The 20,666-nt window shown below is 41.1% G+C and overlaps 1 protein-coding gene across 5 annotated transcripts in view; it reads right to left on the bottom strand.

The window, feature by feature from the left end:
* IL15 (interleukin 15) overlaps positions 1 to 19,387 on the bottom strand; it is a 64,925-nt gene extending 45,538 nt beyond the window's left edge. For 3 of the 5 annotated variants that reach the window (XM_036423495.2, XM_045576510.1, XM_045576511.1), the window contains exons 1-2: positions 18,391 to 18,524; positions 15,825 to 15,930 (exon numbers count right to left, since the gene is read on the bottom strand). The gene's annotated coding sequence lies outside the window, so the exon portion shown is untranslated. Of the gene's footprint in view, positions 1 to 15,824; positions 15,931 to 18,375; positions 18,525 to 18,831 lie in introns of those variants that run through there. The other 2 variants (XM_036423491.2, XM_036423497.1) reach the window with 2 other exon arrangements.
* Positions 19,388 to 20,666: the final 1,279 nt, after the last annotated feature.

Genomic DNA, 20,666 nt, shown 5'->3' with positions numbered 1-20,666 from the left:
TTCCAACAATTAGAACTAAAAAGAGAAAGCTAGAAGGCACCCCCCTCCCTCCCATACTAGTCCCACAGTTATAATGTGAACTGGAGGTACATATGAAGATGAGGTTGGGATTTTAAATAAACTAGACAAATAATTGGAAGTGCCCAGAACACTACAGGATTGACACTTCTCAAATGGATAATGTAAATAGATTATGAGGAGAGTGGTTCCAGCAACATTTCAGAATTGGCATCAATAAGTCTATTTTGCAGTAAAGAAAAGAATAGTCTGTTTGTTACAAAATATCCTATAATAAAAGCCTAATATGCTAAGTGTCCAGTCAACTAGTCAGCCACTCAACCAATCAAAGTGTAATATGCTAATGATATGCAAAGGTACTCAACTGCTCGCTATGATGTGCACTGACCACCAGGGGGCAGATGCTCCAACTGGTAGGTTACCTTGCTGCTGGTGTCCAGCCGATCAGGACTACATATTTTCCGGTGTATAAGATGACTTTTGAAACGAAAAAAAGTCAATCGAAATCAGGGGCAAAAGACCAAAATTACACAAAATTACCTGCAGATCTTGACAGCAAAGTAAGTCTTTTCTTTGAAGTGGGGGGTAGTCTCATACAGCGAATATAGGCCTAAACCTATGTTTTAACTGTAAAATTAGGGGGGTCGTCTTATACACCGGAAAATATGGTAAGAGAGATGAGCCAAAAAGACCCTGGGACCCTCCCACAGTCCCTCCCCAGCTGGCAAATCTCCCGCATCCTTCCCCTGCCCCTGTTGTGCACCAGTGGGATCTTTCAGACTGTCCTGTGCCCTCTCCCAATCCAGTACCCCCTAGGAGATGTCAGAGAGCCAGTTTCAGACAGACCCCAGAGGTCAGGCCAAGAGACCCCACTGGTACATGAATTTGTGCACTGGGCCTCTGGTTAAAAAATAAAGGCAAAACTGCAAAGAATTAGAGAGGAGAGATTAAACTTTTGTGGTATCATCTATGAAGAAATTCTAGGGGAAAAATGGGTAACCTGCTCTTCAGAGTTACTGAGATAATGAGCTCCTTGAAGACAGGAATCATAGCTTAGTCATTTAGAATGCTTAAAACCTAGTACAGTGCCTGAACCAGAGGAGGCAGTCACTAATTAATTTTTAAATTAAATCTTCCATATGGCAACAGATTTGACAGTCTTTTTTCTTGGGTAACTCTAGAAATGGAGAAAGAATAGCATATTCTATTAATGTATTTTCCTGGGTTGGTTTTCCCATTAGCTTGTAGTCTGCAATATACAAAAAGTATCCAAAGTTGTGCTGTCCAATTTAGTAGCCACTAGCCACATATGGCTACTTAACTACAATCATTAGTTAATTAAAATAAAATGAAACTGGAAATTCACTTCCTCAGTTTGAGCTAGCCATATTTTAAGTACTCGTGTGGTTATTGGATACCATGCTGCACACAGCAAATTAAAAACAGTTTTTAATGTTTTTATTGATTTTTAGAGAGAGAGAGAGGAAGGGAGTAGGAGAGATAGAAACATCAGTGAGAACCAATAACATCGATTGGCTGCTCCTGCATGCCCCCTGCTGGGGATCAAGCCCACAATCCACACATGTGCCATGACCAGGAATCTAACTGGTGACTTCCTGGTGCATGGATTGATGCTCAACCCCTGAGCCACATCTGCCAGACACAGAATATTTTCATCCCTGCAGAAGTTTCTGTTGTACAACTGTAATCTAGCTATAGCATGACTTTGGTTTCAAACAGATTTAGATTTAATTCTGACATAGCCACTTACTAACATTAAGGTTTAGGGAAAGTTAATGAATCTCTTGGGGCCTCAGTTTCTCCCTATGCTGAATGGGGACAATATGAGTACCCACCTCACTGGTCATTGTAAGGTTAAAGTAAGCTCATTCAGGCAAACTACCGTATTTTTTGGACCATAAGACGCACTTTTTTCCCCCCAGAAGTGGGGGGGAAAAGTCCCTGCGTCTTATGGTCCAAATATAGCCTACACATATACTTTAAAAAAAAAGTTTTTTTACTTGCCCGGCTCTGTGTGGTCTCTGTGTGCTTGCCTGGCTCTAAAATGGTTCTAAATGCTGCTGTTTACTTTACAGGGTTGATTACATGTGTTTATGACTGTGATGTTGGGTTTTAATGCACATAAAATATTTTAGGACACTACTTGTTTCAGAATCTTTTTTTCTTCATTTCCCTTCTCTAAAAACTGGTGCGTCTTATGGTCCGGAGCATCTTATGGTCCAAAAAATACGGTACATAGAACAGGCCTTGACATAGAGTGAACACTCAAAAGTCTCACCTCCTATTATTGATTATCTCTCTGTGAAGATAACACCTCACCATGAGCCAGTCATCGGATCCATCACATCAGGCTGTTCCACCCTCCCATAGGACTGGCAAGAAGAAAATGGCCATTAACACCCTTACCACCTAGATCAGTGTTATTAAAGTGCTACTTTACAGTGAATAAAACTTGCACTAATTTCTTTTCAGGGAAACCTTGCTACGAAGAAATGTTGGCAAATTAACCATGTGTTGGTGATGTGATTGACTTACTCCCCGGTGCCAGCTTTTTCTTGCAATGAACATCTGGCAAGACATACCCCTCCGTATCATTTTAAAGTTCTCACAGAGAAAAAAGGCTGTCGAACGATCATGGAAAGACACAACTAGTACAGCAGAGTTGAAGCGGAAGAAGACAGCCAGGTAGGTCAAGGTCAGGTTTTTACTGCTGGTAATGTTGAGTTAAGATTTGAAGAATAGGAAAATCATGGTGAGGAAAGAGAGATAAACAAACAAAAAACAATACAAGAGAAAGGAAAGAGAAAGAAAGGAGAGAAGCCTAGTCGTTTTAGTCCTTCAAGAAAAAAGATTTTCCTTTTATCCCTTGTTAACTTGTGGCTTCCAACAACAGAAAACTAGAAAGGTCCAAATCTAGTGGCCAGTTTTTACCTCTTTGGTCCTACTATGCAACATCTTCATATAATAGGAATACTACATATATATGTATAAGATATTATATATAAAAAGTTTCCTCCAAAAATGTATACACATCTTATAGCTGATAGCTTATTTTTAAAAATGAAATGTATTTTAATAAACACTGCCTTTATCATTATTCAAAGCATGTGTATACTTTTTTTGGACACCCTATATTGATAAAGTTATTTTGATGCCTTTCTAGTTCTTCAAATGTTTCTAGTTAAAGATAAATGATCTAACCAATAAAAAGCTCCCAAATATATGTTTAAAAAGAATTTTCTTCTTTTGAATTGCTCGGGTATTTATATAAAAAGATTCATATAAAAATTATTGTTCAACATAAAAATCAGCCAATCATTACCAAACAATTTCCCAGTACTGACACTATAGATAATTGTTTAACTATTAAAATGTATGTTATGATTTATAACAGCCATAATGGCACCCATCTCTATATGATTGCTTGCTGCTACCACGGAAGACATACCTCATCTATTGCAGCACTCGATGACGTATGACAATTTGGAATGATGCACATTCCTTATTACCTGCTGATAATAGCCTATCAGTGAAAGCAACAGCTTAATTACATCTCCCTCTAGATTCTAACATTTCTATTGCTCCTCACCCATCCCTTTTAGAAACAAAGGGATACCATTGCCACAATCCTCAGAAATAACACTTACAATTAAGTTAAAAAGTCTAAGGGGAAGCTGATCTTTTATTAAATGCAGATGTACTTTAGACCACATAATCCCTCAGTCCCCTGTCTCCAGACATTTTCACTAGAGCTGGTTGTCACTCTGCCAGGGTTTAATTATTCCTACTGATGAGGCCTCTGGTGTCTCCCACTCCAAATACTTGGCTCTTTTTATAAAATGTACCTTGAACTTTGGATCTCTGAGTCAACACAGTGCCCACAAATTTGCAGAAGTCCCACAGGTCTTGTTGCTAAAGCATTGCTTGACAGGCTGCTTGTGACAAGTAAACAAATTTACCAAGTTTATATAGCAAAGCAACAGTGCTTATACAACCGCTAAGGGGCAGGCTCTTTCTAGTAGTGTAGTTTATTTTGGCAACTGGTCGAGTGCTTGGACCCTTAAGTTGCAGTATGGTCCATGTGGTAGCTGGCCTTCTTTTCCTTGGACTGGACAGCAGGACTTGTCTGCCTTTCATGGCATTGCTGGTTCTTTCTTCACCCCCCAGTGCTGTGTCTAATTACCTGGGACACTATCAGAACTGCCCCTACATTAGGAGATAGACAGTTTGAGTTCTTTACCTCCTCTTTCAAGGGTCTCATGAAATGTTCTTATTTAAATAGTAGTTCCTAAAACTACTACTATGAATAGATTACCATATCTTTCTTCTTTCTATTCTTCACTTTTCATGTTTCTCTTTCATGATTCTCAGCTTTTGGGGGGGAGGGGGAGAATGGGCTGATAGACATCCTCATTTATTTTATAAGATTTCACATTTGTTACAGTCTTTAAGGTTTTGACCCTTTCTACTGTTTTTTTGGGGTTTTTTTTTTATTACTTTTTAAAAGGAGTGGAGTGGTATAATGGCTAAAAGTGGGTGGCCACTTCTTGAACCAGGGCCATCCTTAAATAATCGACGCTACACTATTAACTTAAATGATCAAATTACTGATAAGATTTCTTGACAAGCAGTGGAGTGAGAACAAAGGAAACTGGAAAGTCTAGTAGAATATATCATCTAGGTTAGGATACAAAATAGAAAGTTATCTTCACTCAGTTATAGAACACTAGAGTCCTATTGCACGAAGATTCATGTTAGAACGGGCCTTCCTTCCCCTGGCTGCCGGCATCATCTTTGCTCCTGCCCAGAGCCATCATCCACTTTTGCTTGGGCCCCAAGCTGACTTTCTGTCTTCCCAGGCTGCCCAGAGGCCTGAGTAGCTGGGGCAATGTGGGATTCCTATGTATGCAAATTAACCCACCATTTTTGTTGGATTAATTTTCATACTCACTCCTGATTGGCTGGTGGGTGTCGCAAAGGTATGGTCAATTTGCATCTTCCCTTTTATTAGTGTAGATAGACTTCTAGACAATTAACATTAAAGGTATTGCTGACATGTGCTTGGACCACAAACATTCACTTTTACATACATAGAATCACTGCTTTGGACTGTGTAAACATGACAGAGATGTTCATCATCCTGACATTTACTAGTCTCCATGCAAATTACCATCTTTCTAGTCTATGTATCATCAGCATGTTATAATTTCCAAAACCATAGTTCATGCAATATTGAGACTAAAGGCTCTTTGATTACAATGGGAACCTTCCAAATTTACAAAAGCATGGAATGGACTGGAAGCCAGACACTTGCCTGTTCCTGGTTGTCTTTAGATAGCTAAGTGGCCTTAGCAGGGTTCTTCATGTCTCTTAGCCTCAGTTTCTTTATCTTTAAAACTAGAGGCCTGGTGCATGAAATTTGTGCACATGGGAGGGGAGTCCCCACAGTCCAGCCTGAACTCTCTCCAATCCAGGGTATCCAACTGCTGGTTTAGGCCCAATCCCAAGGATCAGGTCAAAACCTCAGTTAAACATCTCTCTCACAATCTGGGACCACTGGCTCTTAACTGCTTACCTGCCTGCTTGCCTGCCTGATCATCACTAACTGCCCACCCTGCTGGCCTGGTCACCCCCAACTCCCTTCTGCCAGCTTGGTCTCCCTTAACTCCCCACCCCCACCAACCTGGTTGACCCCTCTTTTCCCCCCCTGCCAGTCTGGTTGTCCCCAACTGCCCCCCTTCTGGCCTGGTCTTCCCTTCCCTCTCCCCCCTGCCAACCTGGTTGCCTCACACAGCCTGCTGGTCAGTTGTTTGATCATCACTTGCTAACCCCCCTGCTGGCCTGGTCGCCCCAGGCAGACTGCTGGTCAGTCGTTTGGTCGTCCCTCACTAACACCCCTGCTGACCTTGTCACCCCATGCAGCCTGCTATTTGGTTGTTACTGTGAGGGGTCATGACCAATTTGAATATTATACTTTTATTAGTATAGATAAGGAAGCCAGATTAGTCCATGTCTGAAGTCCCTTCCAGTGCCTAAGTTCATCTGTAACAGTCACAGAGTTGTTAGCAGCATATGATCAATTTCATCTACCTTGTATTAAGCCTCAAAACCCTCAGATTTGACACTTGAGTCAATGCGTCCATTCTAAATCCTAATTTTCCAGAAGAGAACCAAAGTGTGGAGAAACTAAGTGTATTGTTGCAGCTTTACACAAAGAGGTAATATTGGGGTTGACCATGTGTCTTGTGTTCCCAGTTCAATTCTTCACTAGTAGCTCATTCAGTGAACAGAGAGCACAAGGCATGCGTGATCCATTGTGCTGCCTCTCCATGTTAGCTTCAATTTCAAGAGGTCAACTTATCCCCAAAATCTAGGCTTACAATAAGCCAGAAAGGTCTTTCATAATCCCATATGTATTGACAATAACTGAAGGGCTGTAGATTTTGGCTTGTTTTAATCTTCAATCTTCGATGTAACTATCCTGCAACAACACTAGTACCACCAGCAAAATACTTCTATAACACTACTTTGTGGGTCAGAACAAATAAAGTAAACATGCCATCTGCTTCCTCATAACACATCACAGTGCAATTACCACTTTTCCACCTTGGATGAATGAGAAGATGGAAATCTCCTCACTGTGGGTAAGCTACCACACTCTTGCTTTCACACTCAGATTTTTGGGATCTTTGCTCAGTGTGGGTTGACATATAGCATCATATACTTATAAAGCTACTGTTTCTTGTATGAATCAGTTAGATGAAAAACCAGCAAGGGCAGCTGGCTCCCTCTTTGGAAATCTGCCCTGTAGGTTCCAGAGAAATAAGGTGGTTTGTGGAATGCTCAAGAACTGATACCACATCTGTGAGAACCCCATGGGAGGAGAAGGGAATTGTTTGGCAGCTCAGAGCTGGCCATAACCCAGAAGTGGAGGGGGAGATGGAGAGGAGGGTTCTAAATGACAGTATCTTGTTCTCACCCTTAAGTACCATGAAAGGTAGGACCTGGGAGAAGCCTGCTTCACTGCATGTCTTATGAATATGCCTTGAATTAAGAGAGGTCAAGGTTTTAGAAGATAAATACCTCAATATCAAACTTAAAATCATCATAAAGTCACATGTCTGAAATTTTAAAGTCCCTTCACAAAACAACAAGAATAAGAATCTTACTTCCTAGGGGTAGACTCTAAAGATATAAATTATAGATTTTTAAAATCTGACATTTGGGATTATTACAAATTTTAAAATGACAGAGTAATGTTGTTATGACTGTGTATTTGTTCTCTTGCATTCTCAAGAGAAGAAGCACTAAATAATTATCAACTACTAGGGGCCTGCTTCATGGATTCGTGCATCAGTGGGGTCCCTTGGGGTCAGGCCAAAACCTGTTCTCCAACATCCCCCAAGCGGTCCTGGATTGAGAGAGGGAGCAGGCCAGGCTGAGGGACCCCACCAGTGCATGATCTGGGCTGGGGAGGAACACAGGAGGTTGGTCAGCCTGGGAGAGACTGTGGGAGGGCTCTGGGGCGTGTCTGGCCCATCTTGCTCAGTTCTAATTAGCAAGCTTACCTACAGGTCAGAGCATCTGCCTACTAGTGGTCAGTGCACATCATGGTGATTGGTCGACTGTCTGCCCCTGGTGGTCAGTTCATGTCATAAGGAGTGCTTGAGTGGCCTTAGCATATCATTAGCATATTATGCTTTGATTGGTTGAATGAATGACCAGATGACCAAACTCTTAGCATATTGGGCTTTTATTATATTGGCTACTACTATTTTTATAAAATTCATTGTTTTTGTCTGTTGAATTTTTTTCCCAAAACATGTGGTAACTGGAATTAGGAAAATGAAAGGTTTTTAATATGAAGCAAGTTAGACAATAGGGTGTGCCTTGTTTTTTTTCCTTGCATTTATTAAAGAACTTATTTTGCAATTTGTAAAAGTATCCCTTCAGTGAATAAACTGGCACACAATGTTAAACGGTCTTTTTTTTTTTTTTTTTCTATGAAGGTCATACTAATCTAAAGAGCTCATAAGCATCATCCAAATAATAACTGTAAGGATTTTATCTGTAGCTTGGCCCCAATTAGATCCTCAACCCTCAAGAAATTGTATTTGCCTTATTTTTAGTATGCTGGGAATGGTTTCCCAAAAGTTATGGGATCACTGATGGATTATTTCCAATTAAATCTAGTCAAGCTCCTTTTCTCAGAACCTTATATTGCTTGGCCCCTCAGCAATATGTGATAATTACTGACAATAGCCGAGACCGATTTGGCTCAATGGATAGAGCGTCGGCTTGGGGACTGAAGGGTCCCGGGTTTGATTCCGGTCAAGGGCATGTACCTTTGTTGCAGGCATATCCCCGGTGTGTGTGTGGGGATGTGTGTGCAAGAGGCAGCTGATCAATGACTCTCTCTCATTGATGTTTCTGATTCTCTATCTCTCTCCCTTCCTCTCTGTACAAAATTAATAAAATATATTTTAAAAAATTACTGACAATAACAAAAAATAATAATAATAATTAAAGATCTGCTATGTGCTGGGCAAGGTGCTAGTCACACAAGGATGTAATGTTTCCCAAACTTTAGCCCTTCCAACTCCACCATCACATTCTGGCCATCCTTAGGACCCCCTTCACCGATTACCACAGAGAGGCAATGTGAACACAAGTCAATACTGTAAAATACTGCACATAGTATTAGAAAAGTATCAGTGGAGAGAACATAAAGGAGAGATGTGGTCAATATTTTTCACGGGGCCAGAGAGGTGGCAAAATTAGGGGTTTGCCAGAAGAACTTCATAAGGAAGTGATTCTTTAAAGTGGATATGTTTTTAAAATAATGAGCTAATAGATGTAGAGAAGATATTGGTGGCTGTTGGAGGCAGGGTTGGGGGTGGGTGAAATGACTGAAGATTGTTAAAAAGTAAAAAACTCCCAGATAAATAAAGAAGGCATGGGATGTAATGCACAATATAGTGACTATAGTTAACAATACTATGCTGTATATTGGAAAGTTGCTAAGAGAGTGAGTCTCTAAAAGTTCTCATTGCAAGGGAAAAAAAAATGTAGTAGCTATGTGTGGGGATGAATGTTAATTAAACTTATTGTGATGATCACTTTGCCACTTATACAAATATTGAATCAGTAGGTTATACACCTGAAACTAATATGTTTTATGTCAATTATATTGTAATTAAAAGAGATAAGGTGAGTACACAAGACTAGTTATATGAGGATATAAAATCCATTGTGAGAGCCTCAGAGTAAGTATGACAGGGAAGCAAAGGCGGGAAGGTGTGAAGCCTGACATTTTCTCTGAAGGCCAAAAACTGGCCAACACCTTCCTGAAGGCATTTTCTGAACATTTCTTCTGTCAGAGCCCAGCACAGTGATGTCAAGGCCCCTCTGGTCTTCTTCCCAGAACCTTTTGTACATGCACTGGTCTCCTGAGGAAATACTCAGAGTTGCTTCAGGCAATCATTCTTTACCATTAAGTCACAAAACAAAACATCTGTACAAATAACTCACCCAATCTTCAGCCCAGTATTTCTAATAATTTACAGGACATATGCAACTGCATTTTCCACTTTTATCTCAGTCTTAATATTTGCAAAATCAAGTCCATCCCTTTCCCAGCTATAAACAATATCTGTTCCTCCAATGTTTATTTTTTCTGTCTCCCAAGATAAAAATCTTGATGAGGTCACTGGGCTCTCTTTGCACTTTGCCCCTCTCACTGAATCAAGGCTGCTCAATACTTAGAAGAGCCTCTTGCCCATACCTGGAACTGAAGATTATGTTGCCAAAGGAAACAGATCAACTCAATGGAGAAATAAATTTTATCTTCTTTGAAATAACTCTTCTTTCTATTCCCCTTTACTTTTAACATACCTCCTCTTTAACACCCATTCTGTAAAAATTTATTAGTGCCTACCATATGCTATGACAAATGATAGTTGTTGCAATGAGCAAAATAACAAAAGTACATGCTTTCCTATAGCTCACATTCAAATAGAGAAAGGCATGTATTAAAGAATCAAATAAAATGTATTTAAATCTCTTATCTGAAAACTTAAATCTAAAAGGCTCTAAAAACTGAAAGTTTTTACTTAATTCATAGGTAAACATACACTGAACTGACATAAGACTATAATCTGCCCTTATTTCACTTTTGGGGAGGTACCTGAATCAGCTTGATTGCTGCATATTAAAGGCATTTGTATCACTCTCAGTCTGCTCTGCTAGAGCTTCCATCACAGAATACCACAGACTGGATGGTTTACACCACATGTGTCAAACACAAGGCCCGCGGGCCAAATCCGTCCCGCCAGGCCTTGCAATGTGGCCCGCACCGCGCTGCCATCACTGCACTCCGCTGCGCTTCCATCACAATGACAGTTTATGACTGTTCAGTAAACCATTCGGCCCGCGATTTAGGCTGGATTTTAGATTTTGGCCCCTTCTCTGATTGAGTTCGACACCCCTAGTTTACACTGTAGAAAATAATTTTTTTTTTCTTCACAATTCTGGAGGCTGGAACTCCAAGATCAAAATGCTGGAAGGGCTGGTTTCTGGTGAATTCTTTCTTCTTGCCTTTCAGAGAGCCACTTTCTCAGTATGTCTGTACATGGTCTTTCGCTGCATGTCCACTCATGGTATCTCTTCCGAATCTTATAAAGACACCAGCATGATCAAATTAAGGGCCTACCATTATAATAACCTAATTTACCCTCAATTACCTCCTGAAAGCCCTTTATTCAAATACAGTCCCATTGGGGTTAGGGCTTCAAGATATGAATTGGAGGGAGGAAGGAAGGGCATGACACAATTCAGTCTATAACAATTATCTTTCCAAAATCTGGAAAAGACTCTGAATGCTACACATATCTGACTCTAAGAGTTTTGGCTGTGACACTGTAAAAAAAAAACTGGTAGTATGTGCGAAAACTGGTTTGGCTCAGTGGATAGAGCATCAGCCTGCGGACTGAAGGGTCCCTGGTTCGATTCTAGTCAAGGGCATGTACCTTGGTTGTGGGCACATCCCCAGTAGGGGGTGTGCAAGAGGCAGCTGGTTGATGATTCTCTCTCATCAATGTTTCTAACTCTCTATCCCTCTCTCTTCCTCTCTGTGAAAAATCAACAAAAAATATTTTTTTTAAAAACAAAAAACTGGTAGTATGTCAAATAGTAATAGGTGTGTGGAGCAGAGTTTAAGCCCAGAGTGCTGGCGGCAGTACAGTTTGAAGTACACCGGTCAGGGAAACCCTCACTCAAAAGGGGTATTTGAGCCAAGCTCTGAAAGAGTTAAGGGAGTGGGTCAGATCTTTGAGAATAGCATTCTAGGCAGAAGGACACCAAGTTCAAAGACCCTTAGATAAGGATGGAGCAGTGTGGCTGAGGAATAGAAAGCTTACCAATGTGACTGAATTGGTGAGCTAAGGGAGAAGTAGTGGATGAGATTATGAAGATAGAAATCATTTGTCGCTTCAGTGACCATTGCAATGCAATTTGGTTTTTAATGAAGTGAAGTGAAGTGAGAAAGCAGTAGAGAGTTTTGAATAGAGGAATGGCACGACTGAATTATTATTTAAACAAGATCACAATGTGTGGCAGATTTCCAAAAGATAGCTGCCATCAATCAATGCCTTCCTTCCATGAACAAGCATGGCAACATTACCTATCAAGAGATGAAGTGAGAGACAGAGAGAGAGAGAGAGAGAGAGAGAGAGAGAGAGAGAGAGAGAGAGAATATCCTCTCTGGGAGGACATTCTGACTTGCTTTTCCAATGGAATGAGACATATGTGACAACCCGGGAATTCCATACCCAGGCCTCTTAAGAGCAACTGAAGCTCTCACTTCCTATTTTATAGAAGCTGGATATTATGAATGGAATCTGACAACCATGAGAACATCATGCTGTGAGAAAGTCCAGTTTAGCTGGTGGAAGAGCCAAGTGAGAAGAAGGAACAAGACAACAGCCATAGCTGAGACCCATATGTATTAACCAATGTCTTAAGCCATCTCAGACAGTTCTTGAGCTTTGGAGTCATACCAGCTGAAAGCATAGACATTGTAGAGATAAGTAATTTCCTTTTTTTTTCTGCCCAAATTTCTAGGTTGGTAACCTTGAACAAATTTGGGGGTAGTTTATTACATAGCAATTAAGAACTGGCACAAAAATTAGCAAGAGATCAGGTGGTGGAGAAACACCTGAAGGGAAACAAGGACACTGTCAGCTAGAAAGGCAATGATGAAATTATTACCAGAAAGAGGGCTACTCATCTATACATATAAAAGCCTTATATGCAAATTGTCACCTCGGGAGTTTGACCAGGAGACTGGGAGTTTGATCACTTGCTGTGACATGTGCTTAAACACCAGCGTGTGGCGCGAAATGGAGGAAGGCCCCAGCCAGCAGCCAGAAGGAGCCGATAGGCCTTGATTGTGAGCCAGGCCTACATGAGCCTCTAGTGTTATATATAATAGTAAGATGTTTGGCAATACTGTCACCAGCAATAATACAGAATTAAGGAAATGTATCTCATGAACTGTGGACATGCTTAAGATTTCTAAATGTGATAACTGACATCATTTAGCTGCCTAGGATTAATTACAGGAAGAGAAAGATGAAGTGAAATGTTCAGCAGAATTTAGAGGAAATCAGGACTTGCTAAGTTGGAAAAGAAAATTTATTGTCATGCTTGCTTGTCTAGGCAGCAAACAGCAAACAGATTATTAAAGAAAGAAGTCGTTTTAGGGCAAAAATCACAGCCGGGGGTCTATTAGCACCATATGCTCTCAGGTTAAAGATCAAATCAAGTGTATGGCTGGGAAAAAATCTCTCATTGAGACCTCAGGAAGATTTCAAATGTAGTGCCTCTGTCAGGAAGACAGAAGCACCTCTGAAACCCTAAGGGCTCCTCCTTCAGCATTCTGACTTGCAGCCAAAGTCAAGAGGAGCCTGTCTTAAGAGTTTTGTGTCTATGTCTTTTTCTCAAGGAATGAAAAACTTTACAGGAAGCCCCTAAGATTTATAAGAAAATTATACTGAAAAAAAAAAAAAAAGTACCACCAGCAAAACAAAAGCGAGAACACAAAAGGTCTCTAGATTCCTAACTCTCTATGAACATGAAGCAGCCTTCTCAACTGCTAACAAGAGCTATCTCTCATGGTCAAGCACTGACCACTGCATTTAGCGTGGGGGTTCTTAGAACCTCTGACAAGTACATTTTTAGTGGAGCAGTGGGGACCACAACCTGGCTGGTTCAAGAGAGATTAAGAAGAGAGAAATTGGCGACAGAGAACTGAATTGATTTTGAAAATTTTCCATACAATGGAAATAGAAAAACTACGGCAAGAAACACGAGCATTTGTGTGTGTGTGTGTGTGTGTGTGTGTGTGTGTGTGTGTGTGTCTTTAAATGGGGGAAAATATAACATGGCTATATATAGTGATGAGAAAGACCCATCAGAGAGTGAAAAGTAGTGATGGTGGAGAGAAAGGATGAATTATTAGAGTTATGCTCTTGAGCAGATGATAGGAAAGAGACTACACACCTGAAAGACTGCCATGAATTTATGGCTCGCTCCCTTACCTCTGATGTGATTTTTCCTCAATAAATCCTTCTCCAGACCAAATTTCCTAAAATACTGCTTTAATTATAATATTGTAACATCGCTATATTACTTATGTTTTCTATACGTTTTACATTCCTCTGCTGAGATGGAGATGCTCTTAGGTGACCTGACTTACTCTCACAGAAGTCAATAAAAGTCAACTATATGACCTGCCCTTGGCTGGGCCTACAAGCCACACTGTCCTATCTTTATTTAAAACATAACTGCAGAAACAAACACATAATAAGATGAATCTACAGAGACAAAAGCTATTATAGGGGAATGCAGGCAGCACCAAATACATTCATATAAGGGAGGAAATCATTCAGCCTGGGCAGTAGAAGGGGCAGCAAAAGCTACAGAGGGTGGGCATTTTGAATAGGACACAGGAAAGCTGACACAAAGCAAGTGTGTACAGAGCCCAAAGAAAGTGTGACCAGAGCAGAGGGTGGAAGAGATTAGATTGCAAAAGCCATCCAAGACCTCAAACCCCCAAGTCCCCAAGCCCCGCTGGAACTTACTCCCTCTAAACAGGTGGGAGGTTGGCAACAAGTAAGAACAAGATCAGAGACCTTCAAAGTGAGGTGCAGGCATTCAGGAAGCTCCCAGCTGTTCAAGGTCTGTATGGGCATAGAGAGTTCTAAAGAAATCTATTTCCATACTCACTGTGTTTTGAGTGGTATGCCTGAAATGTGCCTGAGGCAAGCAGATTTCTAGCAAGTTCTTCTTTCCCTCTTCCCCTTTCATAATCAGCCTCCTCCCATTTTACAAAAGAAAGGCATCTCTCTCCCCCTCCAGAATCTCACCCTGCCTCTGGCCAAATGAAGGGGCAATCTGAAAAAGGGATGTTAGCAAAACCCTCTCCAGAGAAAGCCTTGATCATAACACCACCCATATTTACCTCTGTACGCATATACACTTCCAATGTACTTTAGTTTTATGCCTAATAATTTCTTATCAAAAGTTAATGAGTTATATTGGTTAATCACGGACTAATAATAGTTAAAGTAACATAAATAAGAGTTTTCAACAATAAAATTATTTATTTTTAAAATATATATATTTTATTGATTTTTTACAGAAAGAGGGGAGAGAGACTGAGAGCTAGAAACATCGATGAGAGAGAGACATCCACCAGCTGCCTTCTGCACACCCCTACTGGGGATGGGCCCGCAACCAAGGTATAATATATGCCCTTGACCGGAACTGAACCTGGGACCTTTCAGTCCGCAGGCTGATGCTCCTCTATCACTGAGCCAAACCGGTTTGGCTAAAATTATTTCTTAAGTGATTACATTTCAATACTTACTTTTGTTGCTGCAGAGGATGAAGGAAGTCAAAGAAATCAGAAAGCTATATTGTAAGATTTCTAACTGTAACATGTTCAGTTGAAGAATAATTATTTGAAATTTTCAGAAGTCTGTGCTAACAGTGTGCAAAGGGAGAAATGACGCAAGAGATCCTTGAATGTGTCACAGGTCTCTCTCCATGTCCCTGTGATAAGTAGAGCTTCTCTCCCTCCCCCCAACCTTACAAGCTTCATATATTCTTCTTCTAGAATATATTTTCAGTTTCAATTCCTTTATCTGAGTAAATACTTTCTGTCATTCTCCTGATCTTCCTGAATCCTGTCAGCACTGGTGGAAGAAACAATTGTGTATTATTTAAACATGATCAGCTAATAGGGACTCAGAGTTCTTGGTCCATTTTTATGTGGTCTATATACAGTCCTCTGCTCTTCTGAAAATGACTGGCAAGACACCAATAGACTCAAAGTGGGATAAAAACACTGGAAAATATATGCATACAAATACCCTCCTCCTGATATAAAATATGTACAAGTGAGATCAAAGGGCCTTTTATTTTCTATTTCTGATTCCAGCACTAAACAACTTTTTTTTTTTTTAAAGAAACCACTCCTTGACATAGAGCAAAGTAATAAATACAATAGTCATAACGCATTCCAATACTAGCTACATCCCCAGATGTTCTCTAACTCTCCTATGGGATTTTCCCATCCAATCCATCCATTAGGGTAGCAGCAAGCTTTTAGGCAATGTTCAGTCTCAATAGTCTCATGCAGTAATTTGCAATTACTGGGTAAATTAATCCAAGAGCTAATACTGAGCTGAAGAAAAAAGCTGGCTTTTTGCCAACTGTCATACCTTAAATTCTTCTGAAAGCAGACTTCTCAAATAGCTGACTCTACCACCTCAGTAGTGATAGAATGGGAAAGTCTTCTGTCCTGATCTCCCCATGAATCCCAGGTTTCTGTTTGGATGGATGAATAGATAGGTAGATCAATAGACAGAAACATATAGATCAATCCACAGTTACCACTACTGTCAGAAAAAAAAAAAAAAAAGATACAAATTAAACAAATGTTTTCATTCAGGAACCATAAAATGAAATGTCTCCAAACAACCAAACACATATAAACACTCTTGTGAATATTATTTGGTTATAAAGGCAATCCTTAAGTATATTATGTCAATCATGTAAGAAGCATGTAAGCATTGCTTTAAACTCAACATTCAATAATTATAACACTGCATCAAAATGAAATAGGGGTTGATTGTCACTGTCAAATTGTGGGAAGTATTTCTATGGAAATAATATCACACTTCATAAATACCAGTGTCCAAATCCGTCTGGGTTCAAATCACAGCTCTACCACCTTTTAGCTGTAACTTTGGGGAAGTTATAAATTGCACTATGCTTCCATTTCCTGAGCTATGAAATACAATCCTTATTACCACATAAGTTTACTATGACAATTTAAAAAATACATCCATTCTTGGAACATCTGATACATAATAAGATCTCAAAAAATTAGCTAGGGTTAGTATTATTTTCCATAATTCAAGTTATGGGCCCAAAGACAGTATTCTGAATTACCATTAGCTAACCTTCAAAAGAATAGATACAGAAGAGCAAAACTTAACAGTAAGTATGGGGGGGGGGGGGGAGAGACAGTCTTCTAAATTTTAAAATATTTTAAAAAGTGTTTTGTGTCCAAGACCCATTTAAAAAGCTGATTAGAATTATGGGTATTGTCCTTGGAAAAATACACTTATACACAAATTTCAGGACTTCCTTGCCAGTCTTCCTGAGGTTTACTCAGAGCAGGCAAATCTGAGGACCTCGTAGGGTTTAAAATCCTCCAGTTATCAAACTATTTCAATAAACTTTAAACTGCTATTCCCCCATCTTCCAAAGAAGTTTACAAACATGCCATTCATTGACAGACATAATTTGTGATACAGCTGTTCACATTTAAATCTGAATCTCATGGATTAGGACAAAAAGCATCCCATTGGTTTTCTTAAACCCACCAGTAATCCCTAGGAAAATTCCAAATTCCAGAACTATAGCTTCAAATCAGGTTCTGGAGTTTCTACTCCTTATCAGCAGAGCAGTGAATTCAAAAACTGTTCGAGGTCTGAGACCCATTTAAAAGGCTGAGTAGAATCTTGATAACACTCTGCCTAGTACAAGCTTCTGGACCAGTGGCCAACCCAACCCCTTTCTGTCACTTTGTCCCAGAGCAGAGGGCTGCAGGGAAGACCATTCTGAGTATGACTAAAACTGTTTTGAGAACATAAAACAGAGGGAGAGATATAAGAATATGATATTAAAACACTACCACAAAAACTTCAGAACTTTCTGACACTTCTTAACTATAGGAAGGAAAGTTTTCATCACTTTTAAAATCTAAACTGGCTATTGCTTTGTCTTCAGTCCTTTCTTTCATATATATATATATTGTGTGTGTGTGTGTATATATATATATATATATATATATATATATTTTTTTTTTTTTTTTTTTTCCTTCACATTCTTTCTTTAGTATCTCCTTCTTCTGTCAACCACACCCACTGACCCGGCTTTTTCACCAAAGGGCAAGATTTCAAAATTTCATCTATATTGCCCAGTTCACCCAGGAGGGCGCTGTGACATCCAGATTGAGTAAAGCCTCTGCGGGCACATGGACAAGATGAAGATGCCTATCAGCTACAAGTTGACACCATCACCAGTGTTATAATATGAGGAAGAAGCTGTATTATAGAATGTACCCCTAAAGCCAATATAATTTTATTAACCATTCACCCACAATACATTCAATAAAAAGGAAAGTAGTTTTAAAAACGAACAAAACACAGTGGTAAATAATAGCTAGTGACAACCACTTCACCCCTAGTTTCAAAACGTCTGACTCACTATTTAAGAATCTGTTATAAGCATCACTGAAGAATAACCTTAGTGTATTTTGTACATACACAGAGGTTTAGAAACCCTTAAGTGCATGGAATTACGTAGTTAAATTCAAATAAATTGTATACACTTGCAAATGCCGTCTCAACAACACTTGAAGAAATTCACTGGAATTTCATTTAAAACCACCTTGAACAAGGATTCGAATGCAATGCAAATCGCCTGCACTTCTTCCAAGTTTCTGACACTGCTTTTCTAAGAGACAGATGTCTTGTTCTAGGGTTGGACCTAAAAACACAGACCCAGGTCTGACAGCCCAAAAGTGACCATTCCTACAAATTCCTCTCCCTGGAAGGCAAGGTTCCTGACCAAAGAAAAGGAGGGAAATTTGATTTTGCCAGGAAAGCTAGAGAGAGTCCTGTGTGTTCTTGCGCGCGCAGGCTCACACAGGCCTGCAGGAGGTTTGGGAGGAAACAGGGAAGAAGCGGGAAGACGAAGTATCTTTCTTGAACTTACTGAGCCCAATGAGGTGAGAAACTCAGCGCTTTGTGCAGCCAGGTGCAGTCTTCTCTGGGAACCGGCGGCTTGGCGATGGTAGTCAGGCGCGCGTCACTGCTCTCCGCCAGCCCACCTGGAGCCTCCTCTGCAGCCGGCAACGCGCAGAGAGAGGAGCGCACCGGGGAACGGCCAAGACGCCGGCAATCTGCGCTCCTCTGGAAGCGGGGGATGGCGAGAAGAGGCCACAAAAGGCCAGAAGGTGAAAAACCTCTGCACGAAATGCAATTGAAAACTGAAGTCAAGTGTTCCCGATAAGAAGGCGGGGCTGCCGGCCGTCGGAGACGGGTGGGTCCAGCTGGAGGTGGGAGGGGTCCAAGACGCAGACTACTTGGGGGAATTCTATCGCCGGTTCATCCACCAACACCTCCCTTCCCAAAGCTGAGAGGCTGTGCTCTGTACCTCCATCGAGTGCTGGCTGCAGGGTGAGGGGCGGCCGCCCGACTGCCTTTCCTTTGGAGCGACTGCGCCGGGATGCGAGGGAACTGGGTGAGCGCTCTGAACTCCAGGAGCTCCAACGCCCCAGCTAAAAGAAAGTGAAAGAGAAACGGGTGAGGAGCAGAAGCCAAGATAAACACCCAAGGTGATGGGGGGAGGGGGAATGGTGTCGGCTGAGCGCTTCCCCTGGGTTTGGTAGCGCCGGGCAGGTTTCTGGCACCACCGCGCTGCAGGGGCGCACAGCCTGGAGGGGTCTTGGGAGGTGGTCCGAGAGGGCTGGTCTCGTGTCGGCCGGGATCTCCTTGGGCATCTGGTATCTTCTTGGGCATCTGCCCATATAGCAGGAGGCGATAGCCGGAGCCCACCTGCCACAGAGCCAGGCATGGCGCAGGAGGCTGCCCCCAAGAAGCCTGGAGGCCGGGCGTGGTGCTTGTCCAAGCTGCCCAGAGGAAAGGGGAAAATGTGTGGATCACAGTGGGCGGCTTCTCCAGACCAGCCCCTTGGCTGGCTGCACAAGGTGGAAGAAGGAAGGCTCTGAAGTCTTAAAGGGAAAATGTTGGGTAATTACTTTGTCCAAGGCAGTTGGCACCGAGGCTGAACGCGAAGGGAGTCTGTCCGCTGATCAAGCTGAGTGTAAACATTACACTTGGCCCCATTTCATCGGGTCCTGTGAAACTTTATTGTTGTAACATTTGACTGATTTTATTGCCAAGGCTGAGGGATCTGCGTGCCCATTTTTGGAAGCACTTGGGAGAACCTTTTGCACTTGTGAGCCACCGAAAATCCCAAATGCAAAGTACTCCACCAAAGTTTTAAGGGTTATGTCATAGAAAAAAATAATAAGGCTCCCTGGAGCTTAGTAAAATATTTGTCTGACTCGATGTGTTCTAGGTCATCCTGACGGTTAAAAATAAAATAGAAAAATATTAGAAGTGATTTGAATATTAGATTGCATAAAATTCTACATAAAAATCATATCTTTATGAAAAAGTTGATCTCTAAATAATCACTATCAACAAAATAAATGAAATATCAAAACGTAAAAAGGTTTTTTTACAATCATTCAAAATTCCACCATAGTTGGAAATGAAACTATCATTCTTTCCTGTTCAATTTTCTCATGATGATGCTAATGATTTCAAATCTGATCAGATTTTTTTCATAGCAATGTGCTGAAGTTCTGATTTGGATTTGCAGCATGAGCACGCCCTGTGAAGCCTGCATCTGGATTGGAGTCCGTTTAAAAGATATGACAGCCACAAAAGGACTACAGTGTGTCCCCGGGTGCATCTGGAGTTTAGGATGGAGAAATGGATCTGTGTTCCCAGCCTCAACTAGGAGGACAGCAAAGCTCCATGAGCGTACTGCAGAATGAACTCCCGCTGTACCCCTTGTGGTCAATGCTGTTGTGTGCTCTGCAGAGGGGGGCAGAAGTAGATGTCCAGACAGTAAGGCCCCTCACTGGCTACCTCAGTACCAAGTAGCAGAGTCAGATAGGGCTGCTGCCAGAGGAAGTTTTTTCACATCCCGAATCCTGCTGTTTGGGTACCTGGGAAAACTAGATTCCACACATAGCTGGGCTCACTGGGCTGGTGGGATCCAGAACCTTGTCAGCGGTCCCCATGGCTGAGGGGATCAGTGGCTGACAGTGCACTTTGAGTACAGGGCCATCTTGAATGTTCTAAGCTACTGAAAAGTTTGCACAACACTGGGAATTTTCTTCCTAAAGCTGAGCTTTAAAGCACCATCTGAGTACATAGATTAATAAAATTGGTCTCAAATATTGATCAAGCTTACAA

The sequence above is a fragment of the Pipistrellus kuhlii genome, unplaced genomic scaffold (assembly GCF_014108245.1).
Source record: "Pipistrellus kuhlii isolate mPipKuh1 unplaced genomic scaffold, mPipKuh1.p scaffold_m20_p_8, whole genome shotgun sequence".
Classification (NCBI taxonomy): domain Eukaryota; kingdom Metazoa; phylum Chordata; class Mammalia; order Chiroptera; family Vespertilionidae; genus Pipistrellus; species Pipistrellus kuhlii.
The sequence above is the reverse complement of the archived record's forward strand: the minus strand, read 5'-3'. Positions and strand labels throughout refer to the sequence as shown.